The 18910-nt window shown below is 37.7% G+C and overlaps 1 non-coding gene across 1 annotated transcript; it reads left to right on the top strand.

Moving 5' to 3' along the window:
* The first annotated feature begins 16665 nt into the window (after positions 1–16665).
* On the top strand, positions 16666–16772 carry LOC131180297 (small nucleolar RNA R71). The gene has a single exon (XR_009149073.1). It is a non-coding gene; the product is annotated as a small nucleolar RNA R71 (small nucleolar RNA).
* Positions 16773–18910: the final 2138 nt, after the last annotated feature.

The raw sequence follows: 18910 nt of genomic DNA, 5'->3' as shown, positions 1-18910 counted from the left end.
AGCAATAGTAAATACTCAAAATTTTCCATTCATAATCACAATTTTCATTATTTACATGAACATCAAAATGCATTACATAAGTTTCATTTACACAAAAGAAAATAAAAGTTAGTTACAAAATACCAAAATGAAACCTAGTGTCCTACCAATGCGCTGAAGATGGTGAGGTGACACGGACACTATGCAGAGCTGCAGGAGGTATCACCCAGTCTATGGTCTACCGGGCTCTCGGTCTGGATCTTCAGAACCTACACATGGCAAAAGCAACGCGCTAAGCAATAATGCTTAGTGGTAACAATAATATAATAAAAAGAAATAACAGAAAATAAATATGTAGCGAATGTATTAATGTCTCATTGTAACTAAATTTTCTTTGAGTATTTGTAGTCGTACTTATTTTGTACTGGTTATATTCATTATTTCATTACATTTATCCACTTTCATTTTTGGTTGCCCAAGTAACCTATACTGGACGATTGGACTGGATAAATGGGTAAACTGGCACTGGGTATCAAGTACCTCGGGCCGTCACACCATCGGTCACATATGTATCTCGGCAGTGCAATGAGCGCTAATAAGCTGTAATAACATCAGGCACAAGGCCAAATCTCAATACAAGGTTAGAATGGCTAAAAGCCATGAAATCACAGAATGGCATAATGCCATGTGCAGTACTGCTAACTGAACCCTATTGGCATGCCAAACTATCCAAACCAATCTTGTTAGGTATACTAGGGCATTTGATACTTTTGAATTTTACACTTTTTGAAATTCAAGTTTTGGTGTTACTATTCCCTTCATTAGTCAACAAAAATGTTGACTTTTGCATAGAAAATAGGTACATTGGTTTTAACACTCCCAACATACCACATTTTGCATTCAAAATTTGTTGGTATTGGTTAACAATACCATTTCTAAGCTTAAAATTTATGGAGCAGAATTTTCAGTTTTCATACCAAATATTTACTATTCCATTAGTTGCTGTTGCAGTGGGAATTTGGGAAAATGATAAACATGAAAGTTGTTCCTTATTTTGTCTAGTTGAATTTCGTTTTTTGAATCACTCCATTTGGAGTTTTGTAGCTCAAGTTATGGTCTAAAAACCACAACTGGCCAGATTGACAAAATTCAAAACTGACCATATCTACAGTACAGTAAACAGTAAATTCCACTCTCTTGTTGGATAGGTTCTGGTCATAATTTGGGGTAGGTTCCTTCATGAAAGTTGTTGGTCTATATCTCAGCTTGTTGCTGGTAAAATTTCAGGTCAATTAGACCATTCTACACTGAGTTATGACCAAATGAACAATCACTGTTGGTCATTCTGCAGAAACGGGTTGCAGGACACCCGGGTTGAGGCAAGTTTTTGGTCCACTTGGTTTGGTCTTTTGGGTAGGGTTTCTTCACCAAAGTTGTGCCATTATGTGTCTAGTTTCATGTCCAATTGGCCAAATACCAATTGAACCTACACAGCCCAAGTTGTGGCTGTCCAAACAGGCTGGACTTACATCCAAACCTGCTGCTCTCACTAGGCAGCATACCAAATCAGTTTTCTAATGCTATAATTCACTCCAAGTTATGGTCAATTTCCCTCAAATGGTCACTATTTGACCATTAGAATGTTCATTCAACATTACATAAACAAAGTCCAACTTTCTCTCCAAAACCCTAATTCCCCATTCCAATTCACACAACATGCATTAGTTAAACACACTAAATCGTTATCAATATGTATATACACTTCAACCACCATCTCTAATCCATTCTAAGCCCATCAAAACAATCAAACCCCCACTCCTAATAGGCTGCCGAAATTTACCTCTACCCTAGCATGCATAATTCCCTTCAAATCCCATAATTTCTTAGCCTAATTTAGTGCCTTAACATAATTATCCAAAGAAAGAAAAAGAAAGATGGCACTAACCTTGTTGGAGCTAACTCCCAAGCTTGCAAAAACTTTCTTTTCCTTCTTCTTTTTGCTGGTTAGAGAGAGTTTAAGGTGCAAGGAAGAATTTTTGTGAAGTAATTAAGTGGGTTTATTGTGAAACTTAGTGGGGTGTGAAGCTTGATGAAGTTTTAATGGAGGTTTGGGTTAAGGGCAAGAATTCGGCTGGTTTGAGGGAGAAGAAGGCAGATGGTGTTTTGATTTTTTTTGGTCTCAATTGTCTCTTTTTATTAGTTAATTAAGTGGTTGTTTAAATGTAATTGGTGGGAATTTTTAAATGACATCATAATGATGTCATAATTTGCAATATATTTCATTTTCTTTTCTTTTCTTTTCTACTAACTTCAAATTGATTTTTCATCAACATTAATTCATATTTTATGTCATATAATTTATGTACTTAATTGGACAAGTTGGTCAAAAATCACCTCTGAAGGCGAAATGACCAAAATGCCCTCCGTTTGGCTTAACGAGCCAAAATTGTCTGTACCGATTGAAAAATTTTTCTATGTATTTTCTTGGCATTCTAATGCCAAAGGAACCTCAATGACCCTTCTCTGGAGTCCCAAAAATTATTTTATGATTTTTCCCCTGGGTCTAGGGCTCCTAGTTGCGAGAACCGCAACTTCTCACTAAGTTACCCATCGCTAGGGCACCGGCTCATTTAACTTGGTTGTATTTTATTTCTAAAATTTTTTCTAAGTTTTTCTTATTAATATTTGAGTTAATTTTAGTTTCTCACTTTAGTTTAAATATTTTTTTCTGGACGTTCTAGCTGTTCGGACCGACACTGGTCACCGGAACAGTAGAATGTACGGAATTGCTACCGGGAGGGTGTTACAACTCTTCCCCTCTAATTTAAATTTCGTCCTCGAAATTTACCTGATGCAAACAGTTGAGGGAACTGTTGCCTCATCGTCTCTTCACTTTCCCAGGTTGCCTCTTCAATGTTGTGGTGCCTCCAAAGCACTTTCACCAGTGGAATCTGCTTATTCCTCAACTCTTTTACTTCCCGAGCCAGGATCCGTATGGGTTCTTCTTCATATGTCAAATCTGGTTGTACTTCAATTTCTTCCATGGAGATAACATGTGAAGGATCTGAGCGGTATCTTCTTAGCATAGACACGTGGAACACATTATGGATCTTGTCCAGCTCTGGTGGTAAAGCTAGCCTATAGGCCACTGGACCCACACATTCAATGACTTCATATGGGCCAATGAACCTAGGGCTTAACTTACCTTTTCTTCAAAATCTCAGTACTTTCTTCCACGGTGACACCTTGAGGAACACTTTGTCGCCAACTGCATATTCTATTTCTTTTCTCTTCAGGTCGGCATAAGATTTTTGTCTATCTGAGGCAACCTTCAGATTGGCTTTGATTAGTTTTACCTTCTCCTCAGTCTGTTTCACCAGGTCTGGCCCTACCAGTTTATCTTCGCCCAATTCAGTCCAGCACACTGGAGTTCTACATTTCCTCCCATACAGTGCTTCATACGGGGCCATTTGGATGCTAGCTTGGTAGCTATTGCTGTATGTAAATTCTGCCAGTGGGAGGTATCTATCCCAACTTCCCTCAAACTCAATGACACAACTCCTCAGCATATCCTCAAGGACCTGACATATATATCATGTTATTATTATCATTTTAGTTTAATATTTGTATTAATTCAATTGGTTCAATTATTTACCTGGATTACTCTTTCTGATTGCCCATCCGTCTGAGAATGGAAAGCTGTGCTGAAGTGGAGTTGTGTACCCAAGGGCTCATGCAACTTCTTCCAAAATCTTGATGTAAACCTTGGGTTTCGATCAGATATGATGGAAAGTGGAATTCCATGCAGTCTAACTATCTCACTGATATACAATTCTGCTAACTTCTCCAGTGAGTAGTCAGTCCTAACTGGCAAAAAGTGTACTGACTTCGTCAATCTATCCACTATCACCCATACTGCATCATGTTTCTTCTGGGTGAGAGGTAGACCACTTACAAAATCCATGGTGACCCGATCCCATTTCCATTCAGGTATGCGTATAGGCTGTAGCAAACCTGATGGAACTTGATGTTCTGCCTTGACTTGCTGACATGTCAAGTATTTAGTCACATAGTCAGCTATGTCCTTCTTCATACCAGGCCACCAATACTGAAGTTTCAGATCATGATACATTTTTGTACTTCCTGGGTGCATAGCATAAACACTGGCATGTGCCTCTTTCAGAATATTGGCTTTTAATTCCCCATTATCTGGTACACATACTCTTCCTTTGTAGTATAGACACCCATCTGCTTTCACTTCATAGTCAGTTGCCTTCCCTTCTAGGATTTTGCTCATAATAGCCATTAACTTTTCATCTGCCTTTTGCCCATCTAAAATCTGTTGTAGCAGGTTTGGCCTTACTTGCAAATCAGCCAAAATAGCTCCATCTCGAACCAAAGATAGACGGGTATTCAATGATCTCAAAGCTATGATGGATTTTCTGCTCAAAGCATCAACAACTACATTTTCCTTCCCAGGATGGTAGTCAATTACACAATCATAGTCCTTTAGGAACTCAATCCATCGTCTTTATCTAAGGTTGAGCTCCTTCTGGGTTGGCAAGTATTTCAGGCTTTTGTGGTCTGTGTAAATGTAGCACTTTTCACCATAAAAGTAATGCCTCCATATCTTCAGTGCGAAGATAATTGCTGCAAGTTCTAGATCATGGGTAGGGTAATTCTGTTCATGTGGCCTTAGCTGCCTGGAAGCATAAGCGATCACCTTCCCCTCTTGCATCAATACACACCCTAACCCATTATGAGAGGCATCACTGTAGACCACAAAGTCCTTTCCCGACACCGTGTAGCATCTGGTGCCTCGATCAACATAGCCTTCAACTTCTCAAAACTGGTGCGACACTTGTCATTCCAAATATCTGACATTCTTGTGTAACAACTTGGTCATTGGAGCAGCTATTAAGGAAAATCCCTTCACAAATCTTCTGTAATACCCAGCTAGCCCCAAGAAGCTTCTGACCTCAGTTGTATTTCTGGAAGGCTTCCATTCTATCACTGCTTCTATTTTCTTGGGATCCACTCTAATCCCATCTGCTGACACTATGTGTCCAAGGAATGCAATTTAATTTAACTAGAAGTCACACTTGGACAACTTAGCATACAGCTTCTTTTCTCTCAGGGTTTGCAGAACAATCCTCAAATGTTCATCATGTTCTTCCCTGGTCTTGGAATACACCAAAATATCATCAATAAAGACCACTTCAAACCGATCTAAGTATGGATGGAAAATACGGTTCATAAGGTCCATGAATGCTGCTGGTGCATTCGTTAGGCCAAAGGGCATCACCAGAAACTCATAATGCCCATACCGGGTCCTGAATGCAGCCTTTGGCACATCTACATCCTTCACCCTCAACTGATGATACCCTGATCTGAGATCAATCTTAGAAAATACTCCTGCTCCCTTCAACTGATCAAACAAATCATCAATTCTAGGCAACAGATATTTGTTCTTCACAGTCACTTTATTCAATTGTCGGCAATCGATGCATAACCTCAAAGTCTCATCCTTCTTTTTCACAAACAGCACTGGAGCTCCCCATGGTGACACACTGGGGCTTATAAACCCCTTATCAAGCAACTCTTGTAACTGAGTCTTCAACTCTCTCAATTCAGTGGGTGCCATCCTATAAGGAGCAATGGAAATGGGTGCTGTACCCGGCATTACCTCAATAGCAAACTCGACTTCCCTTTCTGGTGGCAAACCAGGCAATTCTTCAGGGAACACATCTGGGAAGTCTTTTACTGTGGGTATGTCCCATAGATCTGGCTTAGCCTGCCTAGTATCCACCACATGTGCTAGGTAGGCTTCACAGCCTTTTCTCATCAGTTTTCTCGCAACTATGGCTAAGATAACATTGGACAGGAAATCTGTCCTTTCACCCACAACAGTGATCTCATTACCCTCAGAAGTTTTTCAGAGAAATTCTCTTCAATTTACAATCAACTATTGCCTGATGACATGACAACCAGTCCATTCCCAAAATCACGTCAAACTCGTGGAAGGGCAACTCAATTAGATCTGTCGAGAATTCATACCCTTGAATCCTTAACGGGCAACCCTTGTACACTTTGTTCACCACTACACTGTGGCCCAACGGATTAGTGACCAGAATGTCTTGGTCACTCTCCCCTACTAGTATCCCCCTTTCTACGGGTAGATTGATGCAGATGTATGAATGAGTGGATCCTAGATCCACCAATGTATGCACAGATGTAGTGTAGAGGGAGAACGTACCCCTGATGACGTCCGGGGCATCTTGCTCCTCCTGAGCTCTAATGGCATAAGCTCTTGCAGGTGGTCTACTCCGGCCTCTCTGGCTCGGATCTGAGCCTCTGTGATGGTCCCACTGCCTCCGATTTGCCAGATTTCCTTCCCTTTTGTGGTGCAGGAGCAGGTCTGTTTGTTTGTGTTGGAGCAGCTGTAGTAGTTCTGCATGGACAGTTCCTCAGCTGATGCTCTGTCGACCCACACCTTAGCGTGCACGCCACTCTCCAACACTCCCCCTTATGCCATTTCAGACAATGTGGACATGCAGAAGATGCTGGGGCTGGTCCCATGAACCCCATCCCTGGAGAGCTGCCCACTGATGGTGTGGACTGACCTCTCCTAGGGGTAAACTGTGGCCTGGGCCCCTGAAACTGACCCTGACCTTGTGATTGACTTGAACTATGTGCAGGTGGACCCTTGAACTTCTTCCCAGATGTAGGAGATGAACTAAACTGACTTGGGCCCCTCTTCTGCTGTCTCTCTCTTCTGGTCTGCTCACTTATTCTTACTTTTTCAACTTTTATTGCAGCTTCCACTAACTTGGTGAAGTCGGTGATTCCCAAGGCAGTGATTATGATCTTTATATTGTCATTTAATCCCTCTTCAAATCTCTTACACCTTTCAGCTTCATTAGGGACTATCTACCTTCCATAGCGGCTCAATCTGACGAATTCCTTTTCATACTCGGCTACTGACAGTTGTCTCTGCCTCAGATTAATGAACTCTCTTCTTCTCTCTTCCAGATATACACTACCCACATATTTCTTCTTAAATTCAGAGAGGAAGAAGTCCCAAGTTATTACTTCGTGTACTTCCTTTGGACACCGTATCCCAACATTCATTTGCATCATCTTGCTATAGAGTTACAACAGCTTCTAGATTTTGCTCTGGAGTGCAGTGGAGTTGTTTTAAAACTGCACTGTTACATTCAACCAATTTTCTACGCAATGAATCATCTTCTCTCTTGTCAAAGAAGTCCACCGCTCCAAATTTTCTTAATCTTTCGGATGTGATTTACTGGTGGAGGTGGTGGTCTTGGCATTACCCGACCATTTGTTCAAGAATTCGGCCATTTCTTTGGAACATGGCTCTGTGGAGGTTGAGCGAGCCTCGCTTGAGTCTGTCGGAGTAGGTTTTCCCCTACCCCCAGTCTCAGCTGCTGCAGGTGGAGCATGACTCTCCACTTCCTCCTCAACTGCTCTCTGTGATGTAGGGTCCATATCCTATTCAAAAGAACAAAGATAAACAGATCTACATTAGTGTCACCTCAACTCTTACAAATGCAATGCATGGTATGGACTCAATCTAGGCCCAGAAACGCCTAAACCGTGCTCTGATACCACTAAATGTGACACCCCTTACCCGTCTATAGTATATCCGAGTAAGCTATGTCACACGGTGTACCGGAACACTCCATTTTATCTTAATTATTTTTATTCTTCCTTAATTAATTTTTATCATAGTTTTGAATATAACTTGTGAAATATAATTCATTTAAGTCATTTATTGAAATTATAATTTATTTGAGGTTCCGAAAATTTTATAGAAAATCCGGCAGAGTACCGGCTAAAAATGGAGAAAACAGTTCTTCGGAACCTGTGAAAAACACTTCCAATAATCATATTCAATCATTCTCAAACTCTAATATCAAAATCTCATTATAATTTTTATTTTCAACAACATCTCAATTTCTCAATCATTCATTTCTCATGGTACTCATATATATGCAATAAGTAAATACTCAAATATTTCCATTCATAATCACAATTTTCATTATTTATATGAACATCAAAATGCATTACATAAGTTTCATTTACACAAAAGAAAAGAAAAGTTAGTTACAAAATACCAAAATAAAACCTAGTGTCCTACCAATGCACTGAAGATGGTGAGGTGACACGGACACTATGCAGAGCTGCAGGAGGTCTCACCCAGTCTGTGATCTACCGGGCTCTCGGTCAGGATCTTCAGAACCTACGCGTGACAAAAGCAACGCGCTAAGCAATAATGCTTAGTGGTGCCAATAATATAATAAAAAGAAATAACAGAAAATAAATATGCAGCGAATGTATTAATGTCTCATTGTAACTAAATTTTCTTTGAGTATTTGTAGTCGTACTTATTTTGTACTGGTTATATTCGTTATTTCATTACATTTATCCACTTTCATTTTTGGTTGCCCAAGTAACCTATCTTTGGACGATCGGATCGATAAACGGGTAACCGCCTTTGGGTATCAAGTACCTCGGCGTCACACCATCGGTCACATATGTATCTCCGGTGTGCAATGAGCAGCTAATAAGCTGAAATAACATCAGGCACAAGGCCAAATCTCAATACAAGGTCAGAATGGCTAAAAGCCATGAAATCACAGAATGGCATAATGCCATGTGCAGTACTGCTAACTGAACCCTATTGGCATGCCAAACTATCCAAACCAATTTTGTTAGGTATACTAGGGCATTTGATACATTTGAATTTTACACTTTTTGAAATTCAAGTTTTGGTGTTACTATTCCCTTCATTAGTCAACAAAAATGTTGACTTTTGCATAGAAAATAGGTACATTGGTTTTAACACTCCCAACATACCACATTTTGCATTCAAAATTTGTTGGTATTGGTTAACAATACCATTTCTAAGCTTAAAATTTATGGAGCAGAATTTTCAGTTTTCATACCCAATCTTTACTGTTCCATTAGTTGCTGTTGCAGTGGGAATTTGGGAAAATGATAAACATGAAAGTTGTTCCTTATTTTCTCTAGTTGAATTTCTTTTTTTGAATCACTCCATTTGGAGTTTTGTAGCTCAAGTTATGGTCCAAAAACCACAACTGGCCAGATTGACAAAATTCAAAACTGACCATATGTACAGTGCAGTAAACAGATAGGTTCTGATCATAGTTTGGGATAGGTTCCTTCATGAAAGTTGTTGGTCTATATCTCAGCTTGTTTCTGGTAAAATTTCAGGTCAATTGGACCATTCTACGCTGAGTTATGACCAAATGAACAATCACTGTTCATTTGGTCATTCTGCAGAAACTGGTTGCAGGACACCCGGGTTGAGGCAAGTTTTTGGTCCACATGGTTTGGTCTTTTGGGCAGGGTTTCTTCACCAAAGTTGTGCCATTATGTGTCTAATTTCATGTCCAATTGGCCAAATACCAATTGAACCTACACAGCCCAAGTTGTGGCTGTCCAAACAGGCTGGACTTACATCCAAACCTGCTGCTCTCACTAGGCAGCATACCAAATCAGTTTTCTAATGCTATAATTCACTCCAAGTTATGGTCAATTTCCCTCAAATGGTCACTATTTGACCATTAGAATGTTCATTCAACATTACATAAACAAAGTCCAACTTTCTCTCCAAAACCCTAATTCCCCATTCCAATTCACACAACATGCATTAGTTAAACACACTAAATCGTTATCAATATGTATATACACTTCAACCACCATCTCTAATCCATTCTAAGCCCATCAAAACAATAAAACCCCCACTCCCAATAGGCTGCTGAAATTTACCTCTACCCTAGCATGCATAATTCCCTTCAAATCCCACAATTACTTAGCCTAATTTAGTGCCTTAACATAATTATCCAAAGAAAGAAAAAGAAAGATGGCACTAACCTTGTTGGAGCTAACTCCCAAGCTTGCAAAAACTTTCTTTTCCTTCTTCTTTTTGCTGGTTAGAGAGAGTTTAAGGTGCAAGGAAGAATTTTTGTGAAGTAATTAAGTGGGTTTATAGTGAAACTTAGTGGGGTGTGAAGCTTGATGAAGTTTTAATGGAGGTTTGGGTTAAGGGCAAGAATTCAGCTGGTTTGAGGGAGAAGAAGGCAGATGGTGTTTTGATTTTTTTTTGGTCTCAATTGTCTCTTTTTATTAGTTAATTAAGTGGTTGTTTAAATGTAATTGGTGGGAATTTTTAAATGACATCATAATGATGTCATAATTTGCAATATATTTCATTTTCTTTTCTTTTCTTTTCTACTAACTTCAAATTGATTTTTCATCAACATTAATTCATATTTTATGTCATATAATTTATGTACTTAATTGGACAAGTTGGTCAAAAATCACCTCTGAAGGCGAAATGACCAAAATGCCCTCCGTTTGGCTTAACGGGCCAAAATTGTCTGTACCGATTGAAAAATTTTTCTATGTATTTTCTTGGCATTCTAATGCCATAGGAACCTCAATGACCCTTTTCTGGAGTCTCGAAAATTATTTTATGATTTTTCCCCTGGGTCTAGGGCTCCTAGTTGTGAGAACCGCAATTTCTCACTAGGTTACCCATCGCTAGGGCACCGGCTCATTTAACTTGGTTGTATTTTATTTCTAAAATTTTTTCTAAGTTTTTCTTATTAATATTTGAGTTAATTTTAGTTTCTCACTTTAGTTTAAATATTTTTTTCTGGACGTTCTAGCTGTCCGGACTGACACTGGTCACCGGAGCAGTAGAATGTACGGAATTGCTACCGGGAGGGTGTTTCATTCCCTTACCATGAAGTGGCATTTTTCCTGATTTAGGACCAGGTTTGATTCTTCACATCTTTGCAACACTTTAGATAAATTAGCTAGGCAATCATTAAAAGTAGTTCCATAGACAGAAAAATCATCCATACAAACTTCTATGATATTTTCAATATAATCAGAAAAAATGGCCATCGTGTATCTTTGAAAGGTAGCAGGGGCATTACAAAGACCAAAAGGAATTCTTTTATATGCAAATGTTTCATAAGGGCAAGTGAATGTGGTTTTTTCTTGGTCTTCTGGGAGAATAGGAATTTGAAAGAATCCCAAGTACCCATCTAGATAACAGAAGTAAGAGTGTTTTGCTAACCTCTCTAACATTTAGTTAATAAAAGGGAGAGAAAATGGTCTTTTCTGGTGGCACTATTTAATTTCCTATAATCTATGCACATTCGCCATCCAATGACTACCCTAGTAGGGATTAGTTCATTGTTTTCATTTTGGATAATAGTTGTCCCACCCTTTTTAGGAACTACATGTACTGGACTAACCCATTTACTATCAGAAATTGGGTATATGATACCTGCATCTAATAGTTTCAAAATTTCTTTCTTCACTACTTCTTTCATGTTTGGGTTAAGTCTTTTTTGGTGCTTGATAGTGGGTTTGTTGTTTTCTTCCATAAGTATCCTATGCATGCAAATTGAGGGGTTTAATCCCTTTCAGGTCTTCTATTTTATAGCCTATTGTAACATCCTCACTTTAGCTAGTCCATACGTTCTACTATTCCAGTGACCAATGTTGGTTTGGGCAGCTAAAATATTTGGAATCATAATTAGACTAGAGTGAGGAGTTATAAATAAACCAAATAATGATAAGAAAAATTAAGGAAAATTTTTAGAAATGAAATGCACTAAGGTTAAATGAGCCGCAGCCCTAGCGATGAGTGACCTAACGAAAAGTGACGGTGAAGGCCGTTAGCAACCCTTGACCTAGGGAAAACTCTGTGAAATAATTTTTGGGATTCCAAGGAAGGATTGTTGAGGTTTCGATGATAATAAATTGCTAAGAAAACACAAGGAAAATTAAATCGATCGGTACACATGATTTTAGCTCGTTAAACCAAACAGAGGGCATTTTGGTCATTTCGTCTTCAAAGATGATTTTTGACCAACTAGTCCATTTAAGTAAGTGAATTATATGATATAAAATATGAATAAATATTGATGAAAAATTAATTAGAAATGAGTGGAAAAAGAAAAGAAAAGAAAATAAATTAAAACTTGAATTATGACATCACTATGATGTCATTATTAAGGCCTCCACTAATCAAATTTCACCAAGATATTATAAATCAACTTAAAAAGAGTTAAATGGGCAGAAATTAAAAATAAAAATCTGCATCCCCTACCTCTCTCAACCCAGCCGAAATCTTCCCTAACCCCAAACCTCCATTAATGCTTTATCAAGCTTTATACCCCACTCCATTTCACCTTATTACCCTTTACTTCCTTCACTAAAATTTCTCCTCACACCTTAAATCACCTCTAGGAAGCAATTAGAAGAAGAAAAAAGAAATTTTTGCAAGTGTGAGAAACTCTCCAACAAAGGTTAGTGCCATACCTCTCTTTCTCTCTTTTTGTTTCATGGTAGGATCTCAAATTCAACTAAGAATTGTGGAAAAAGAAAGCAAAGTATGCATGTTATAGCCACATTAAATTTTGGCAGCTAAGAGAGGGTGAGGGTTTTGAGGGTTTAGTTGAAACTAAACTTGTATATTTAATATATATTGATGGGTATATATGAATTTGAGTTGAAATCTTATGAGCTTGCATAAATTGAAATTTGAAAGTTAGGGTTTGAGGCATGAACTTAAGGTTTTGTTCATGTGTTGTGGAATTAGAGTCCTAATGGTCAATTAGTGACCATTTGGCTATATTTGATGAGGAATTGAAGTGATTTATGCCAATGGAATTGAGGTTAGGTATGCTGCCTTAGGTGACCTGTAGGGTTGGATGTGAGTCCAGTAAGTATGGGCAGCTATAACTTGAGAGGTGTAGATTTAATTGGTGTAACGCTAATTGGACATGAAACTAGACACATAATGGCACAACTTTGATGAATAAACCTTGCCCAAAAAACCAACTTAAGTTGACCTAAAAATTGCCTCAATCCGGGCAATACACAAGCTATCCTTGGAAAATGACCAAATGAACAGTGTTTGTTCAAATGGTCATAACTCAGTGTAGAAAAGTCCAATTGACCTGAAATTTATATCAATGAAAAGCTTAGACAATTTAGAACAACTTTCATGAAGAATACCAAACCAAATTCTGACCATAACCCATCTAAATTGCTAACCAAATTCAGAGTATCAAAACTACCAAAACCATTTCTGCCCAGAAATTCTGGGTAGATACCAATCTGGCTAGTCTTAAAGAAATTAGTATAACTTGAGCTAGAAAACTCCAAATGGAGTGATTTAAAAAGGAAATTAAAGAAGAGATAATAAGAAACAACTTTGAAGAAGAGAGTTTGGTCAAATTGTCACTGTAGCAAGGTCTAATGGAATACTAAACATGGACCTCAAATTCTGAAAATTTGAAAGAAAACCTATAAGGCTAGGAATTGAGTTTGGCAATCAATGCCAACAAAAATATAATGCAAAATGTGATATCTTGGTGAACTTAGACTCAATAAATCTATTATAAATTAAAAAGTCAACTTTTGAGTGGAAATAGTCAAGTGAATAGTGACCTCTATACTATAAAAATAAATAATTAAATAATTAACTGTGTAAAATACCCTAATATGCCTAGAATGATTAGTTTGGATAGGTTGGCATGCCAATAGGGTTCTGTTAGCAGTACTGCACATGGCTTTATGCCATTCTGTGTTTTATGGCCTTTCGTGCCATTTTGTGATATAATAGCCTTTGGCTATTTGGATTGAGATTACTATACTTGGTTTCATGCTTAATAATTATTACAGCTTATTAGCTGTTCTGTTGCACACCGGGAGACACATTGTGACCGATGGTGTGACGGCCCGAGGTACTTGGTACCTAGTGCCAGTTTACCCGTTTATCTAGTCCAGTCGACTAGTACAGGTTACTTGGGCAATCAAAATAAATCTTACCAAATTTTAATCAAATAATTAACATAAAAAGTATCAGATTACTGCAAATAATTAAACTCAGTCTGCATAAAATGTCAACATACACTTTGCATGTTTATTTTATTTTAGTTATTTTTATTTTATTATTGGCATCACTAAGTAGTATTGCTTAGCGCATTGCTTTTGCCACGCATAGGTACAGTAGATCCAGAGCGTGAGCCCAGTAGACCCCAAACTGGGTGAGAGTCAGATCTGCCAGTGTCCTGTGTCACTTCTCATCTGCAGTGTATTTTGGTAGGGCACTAGGATTCTCTTTTGTATTTTTGTAAATTGTATTTTGTACTTAGATCTTTATGTTATCATGTAAATTATAAACACTTGTATTATTTTGTATTGTAAATTAATGAAATTAAGTATTGCCTTCATAAATTTGAGTTCGAATTGAATTATATATGATATGAATTGAATGAATGAAAGTTGTTGAGAAATGTTGAGATGATATTGATTATTTGGAGTTGAGAATGATTGGAAAAATATTTGGAAGTGTTTTCCATAGGTTTTGAAGAACTATTTTCTCCATTTTTAGCTGGCACTCTATCAGATTTTCTATAAAATTTTCGAAACCTCAAATTAATTCAAAAATTTTCAATAAAAGATGTAAATGATATCAATTTCATAAGTTTCACTTAGTGACCCATAAATAAATAAATTAAGAAATGATAAATATCAATGAGTTAAGATATAATGCTCTGGCACACTGTGTGGCATATCTTGCTAGGTTACACTGTAGACGGGTAAGGGGTGTCACACCTATGGCCTTGTTATGGGTCCTAATTTCTCTTAGCAACTTTTCCTCTTCTTTCTTAAACAGGCTAGCATTGATTATAATAGGATATTTAGAGTTTGAGTCCAAAAATGTGTACCTTAGTGAGGAGGGGAGAGGTTTAAGCTCTACCTGTTTGGTGTTTTCCTAGAGCTTGCCCTTGGGTTGTTCCTTCTTCAACTTCTCCATCTCGGAAGCTTGAGCTAAGGGTAGGGGCAGATGAGTTGCCAATTATTGTGCATAGGCTGCTATTTCCATGTTTTCATTATTCACTATGTGGCTGTGCATAATGCATGCTTCAAGAGGGTCTTTAGGATGTATCTTATGAAATTCCTCTTCAACTTGTTTGTCAATTATGTCAACCTTGAAGCATTCATCAAGTTTGAATTTATGTTTCATTGTGTCGAACAAGTTGAATTCCACTTCTTCTTCTGCTACCTTGAGGGTTAGTCGCCCATTTTTTACGTTTATGATTGCTTCGACGGTTGCTAAGAATGGTCTTCCCAAGATGATAGGGATATGGATATCTTCTTCCATCTCCAGGACAACAAAGTGTAGTGGAATGAAGAGTTTGCCCACTTTGATGGGGATGTTCTCAAGTATGCCCACAGGATATTTAACAGATCGATCAACTAATTACAGTGAAATTGTCATGGGCTTCAGTTCTCCGATCTCCAGCTTTTTGCATATTGATAGATTCATTAAACTCACACTTTCCCCAAGATCGCAGAGGGCCTTATCTATTTTCTTATTGCCAATGAGGCATGGTATGGAGAAGCTTCCTGGATCTTTCAACTTTGGAGGTAGTTTGTTTTGCAGTATGGCACTGCAGTCCTCTGTTAGAGCAACTGTCGCATAGTCTTCCAGTTTTCTTTTCTTTAACAGAATTTCCTTAAGAAATTTGGCATAAGATGGCATATGAGAGAGTGCTTCAGTGAAGGGAATGTTGATATAAAATTTCTGTAAAACTTCTAAAAACTTTCTAAACTGCTTGTCTAATTTGGCTTTCTGAAATCTCTGAGGAAAAGGTAGGGGAGGCTGGTATGGGTTTGGTAACTTTTTTTTCTTCCTGCTTCCTCTTCCTGATCTTTCTTAGCTTCTTTCTCCTTTTTCTCTGCTTGGCTTTCAGATTTTTCTGAGGTTTCCTCTGTTGGTTCTTCCTCTAGTTGTACTAGCGTTCTCCCACTCCTCAATGTAACTACCTTACAATGCTCCCTTAGGTTCATCTCTGGTTAACTAGGCAGTTTACCAGCAGCCTTACTTGAAGAACTTGCTTGCTAAGCAATTTGATTCTTTAGCATCTTGTTATGGGTAGCAAGTTGGTCCATTCTAGAAGTCAGCTATTTAATCAATTCATTCTGTTGTTGTTGAGCTGCTAGGAAGCCTTCCAACATGGATTCCATGGTAATCTTCGGTTTAGGTTGCTGAGGTTGAAGAGGCGGTGGTGGCTATGCAAATTTTTGGCCTCTGTTCTGAAATCCAGGGGATGCTTGTGGTTTGTACCACTGTTGTTTGTTTATTGTCTGATTCTGCTAATTGGACCATGAGAAATTTGGGTGGTTCCTCCATCCAGGGTTGTAAATGTTTGAATATGAATTGTTGGGTTGCCTCTGGTTGAAGTTTCCCCATTATTCACATAGTTCATCTGTTATGTGGGAGGTTCATTGAAACTGTTATATTCTGAACTCATGTATAATCCTCTATAGCTGTCCTCATATTGATTGTTCATCCCTACAATATTGGCTTGCATTTTATTAAGCCTCCTTGTGAGCTGATCAAATTGAGCATTTATCATGCTTAGGGTGTCCACTTTCAGGACCCCTGCTGTTCTCCTTGCATTTCCTCTTTCATTTGACCACTCATAATTATGATATGCATTTCTACTGTGCTCCATCAAGTCACCTTTTGCAGCTAAATCAACTATGCTCCTTGTAGAGGGTAGTAACCCATTATAGAAATTTTGCACTAGTAGCCAATGCTCTATGCCATGGTGTGGACATTCCCTTTACAGGTCCTTATATCTCTCCCATGCATCATAGAGTGATTCACCTTCTTTTTGTCAGAACGTGTTGAGCTCAAGCCTCAGTCTTGTAGTCTTTGCAAGTGGGAAATACCTTGCTAGAAAAGCTTGTGAGAGGTTTTCCCAAGTGGTGAACGTTCCAGGTGGTTGAGAAAGTAACCACTTCCTTGTTCTGTCTCGAAGGGATAATGGGAATGCTCTGAGTCTTATGGCTTGATCAGACACTCCATTCATCTTGAACGTGTCACATAGGGCAAGAAAGCACTGGAGGTGATAGTGTGGATCTTCTGTTGGTGAACCTCAAAACTGGATTTGTTGAATCATTTGAAGCCATGCTGGTTTTAACTCAAAGTTGTTGGCTTCCACCATGGGTCTTGTGACACTAGGTTGAAATCCTTGGACAGATGGAGCTCCGTAGTCTCTCAAGAGTCTTGACCTATCATTATTATCGGCCATGGTTGGAATTTTGGGATTTTCTTGATCGTGCTTTTGATGTTTCCTATCCCTCTTGATGGCTTTCAGAGTTCTATCTATTTTGGGATCACAGTCCAAGATTTCTTCTTTTGGCCTTATTCTGGTCATATACTAGGTCAGGTACCTGAGAGAAAAGAAAAGAAATAAAATAAATTAAATAAAATTAAATATTAAATATAATTGCCTAAATCAGCTAAATTGCCTATTGCTCGATATTACTAAAGCTAAATTCTCTGGCAATGATGCTAAAAACTTGTTTGCTAGTTTTACAACCCCGCAAGTGCAGGGATCACTAACAAGTAATAAAGTAATGAGTAAAGTATCATGCCCATGAGGAATTTGATTAGTAAGTACTAATCTACACAGTAATTTTGACTGTTTAGGCTATCGAATACTGAGGAAATGAATGTTGTTTATTTTAAACACTAAAATGATAAACTTAAAACAAAATGATCTATTTTGAAATAATTTTGGAATTAAGATTTCACACTTGTATCTTACTATGGATGTTAACTTATTTATTTACTGGATTGAGAATCATTTGCCTTGATGGAAATTAGTTCTAAGGTATCCTAAGTCCTCTCTCAAGGCACCTATGGTGTATTTTAATTAACTTAAACCCGATTTTCGTGGCAATCAAATTAATTAAAACCCTTTAAGGTCTTTTACCAATTTTGAAATTCCACAAAGGTAATCAGGCTATGTCTAGGTCAGAATTCTTAGGTTTAAAATCTTGATTTTTTAATATTAATCTTCACCTTTCAGTCCTTCAATTAATATCTATAATCAATACTAAGTGGGTACCAGCACATAGCATGCATTAAGATCACAAGAAATTAAATTAAGGAACAAATCTCAAATCTAATAAATAAAACTTAATGTTTATCCATAATAATGATTACAAGCATTACTCTCCCAATTTCAGAATATTAAAACTACTCACTCATGGTGAGTTCAGCAAACATTATTGTAACACCCCTATTTGATAGCCTAGTATATTTCACTATTCCAGTGACCGGTGTTGGTCCAGACAATTAAGGGGATTAGAACCATAACTAAGACAACTAGATAAGCCCTAAATACAAATAATTAGTAATTGTCAATTAGTTAAGTATAAATAAGAAAAACAGAACATAAGAAGTTAAATGAGCCGAGAGTCACAGTGATGGGTAATATTCTCGGGAAGGACTACGAAGTTAATTTAAAGTCAAATTTCGAACCGTAAAATGTGACGCTGCAGTCCTTAGGACTATTGCAAACATAGTGGAAAAGAGAAAATCATGAAAAAGAATTGTTAAGTAGGTTAAATAATTAGGTCAGGGATCTGGAAGAAATATCAAATAACTAGCAAACCGGATTGAACCGATGAGGGCAATTTGGTCAATTCACTCCTAGAGCTGACACCTGACTTAACTATCCAATAAAATCTGAGAAATGAAAATTTTGGAATATAGAATTAAATTAAAGAACTAATGGAAAAATAAATAAAAAAATAAAAAGAAAATGAAAAGGTGAAAAGAGATGACATCATGCATGATGCCATAAATACTATAATTAAAAATTTATTTAATTTGATTTATGGTCTTCCATAAGACTAAAAACAAAAAGGAGAAGAAAAAGAAAAAAAAATCCATTCTTCTTCTTCAAAACAAAAAAACGTCCATCTCTCCACTCTCTCTCTTTTCTCCTTAGTTTCCTCTATGGCCATGAAATTCAAGCTTTCAAAGCTTGAA

This window comes from Hevea brasiliensis, chromosome 5 (assembly GCF_030052815.1).
Source record: "Hevea brasiliensis isolate MT/VB/25A 57/8 chromosome 5, ASM3005281v1, whole genome shotgun sequence".
Classification (NCBI taxonomy): Eukaryota; Viridiplantae; Streptophyta; class Magnoliopsida; order Malpighiales; family Euphorbiaceae; genus Hevea; species Hevea brasiliensis.
The sequence above is the reverse complement of the archived record's forward strand: the minus strand, read 5'-3'. Positions and strand labels throughout refer to the sequence as shown.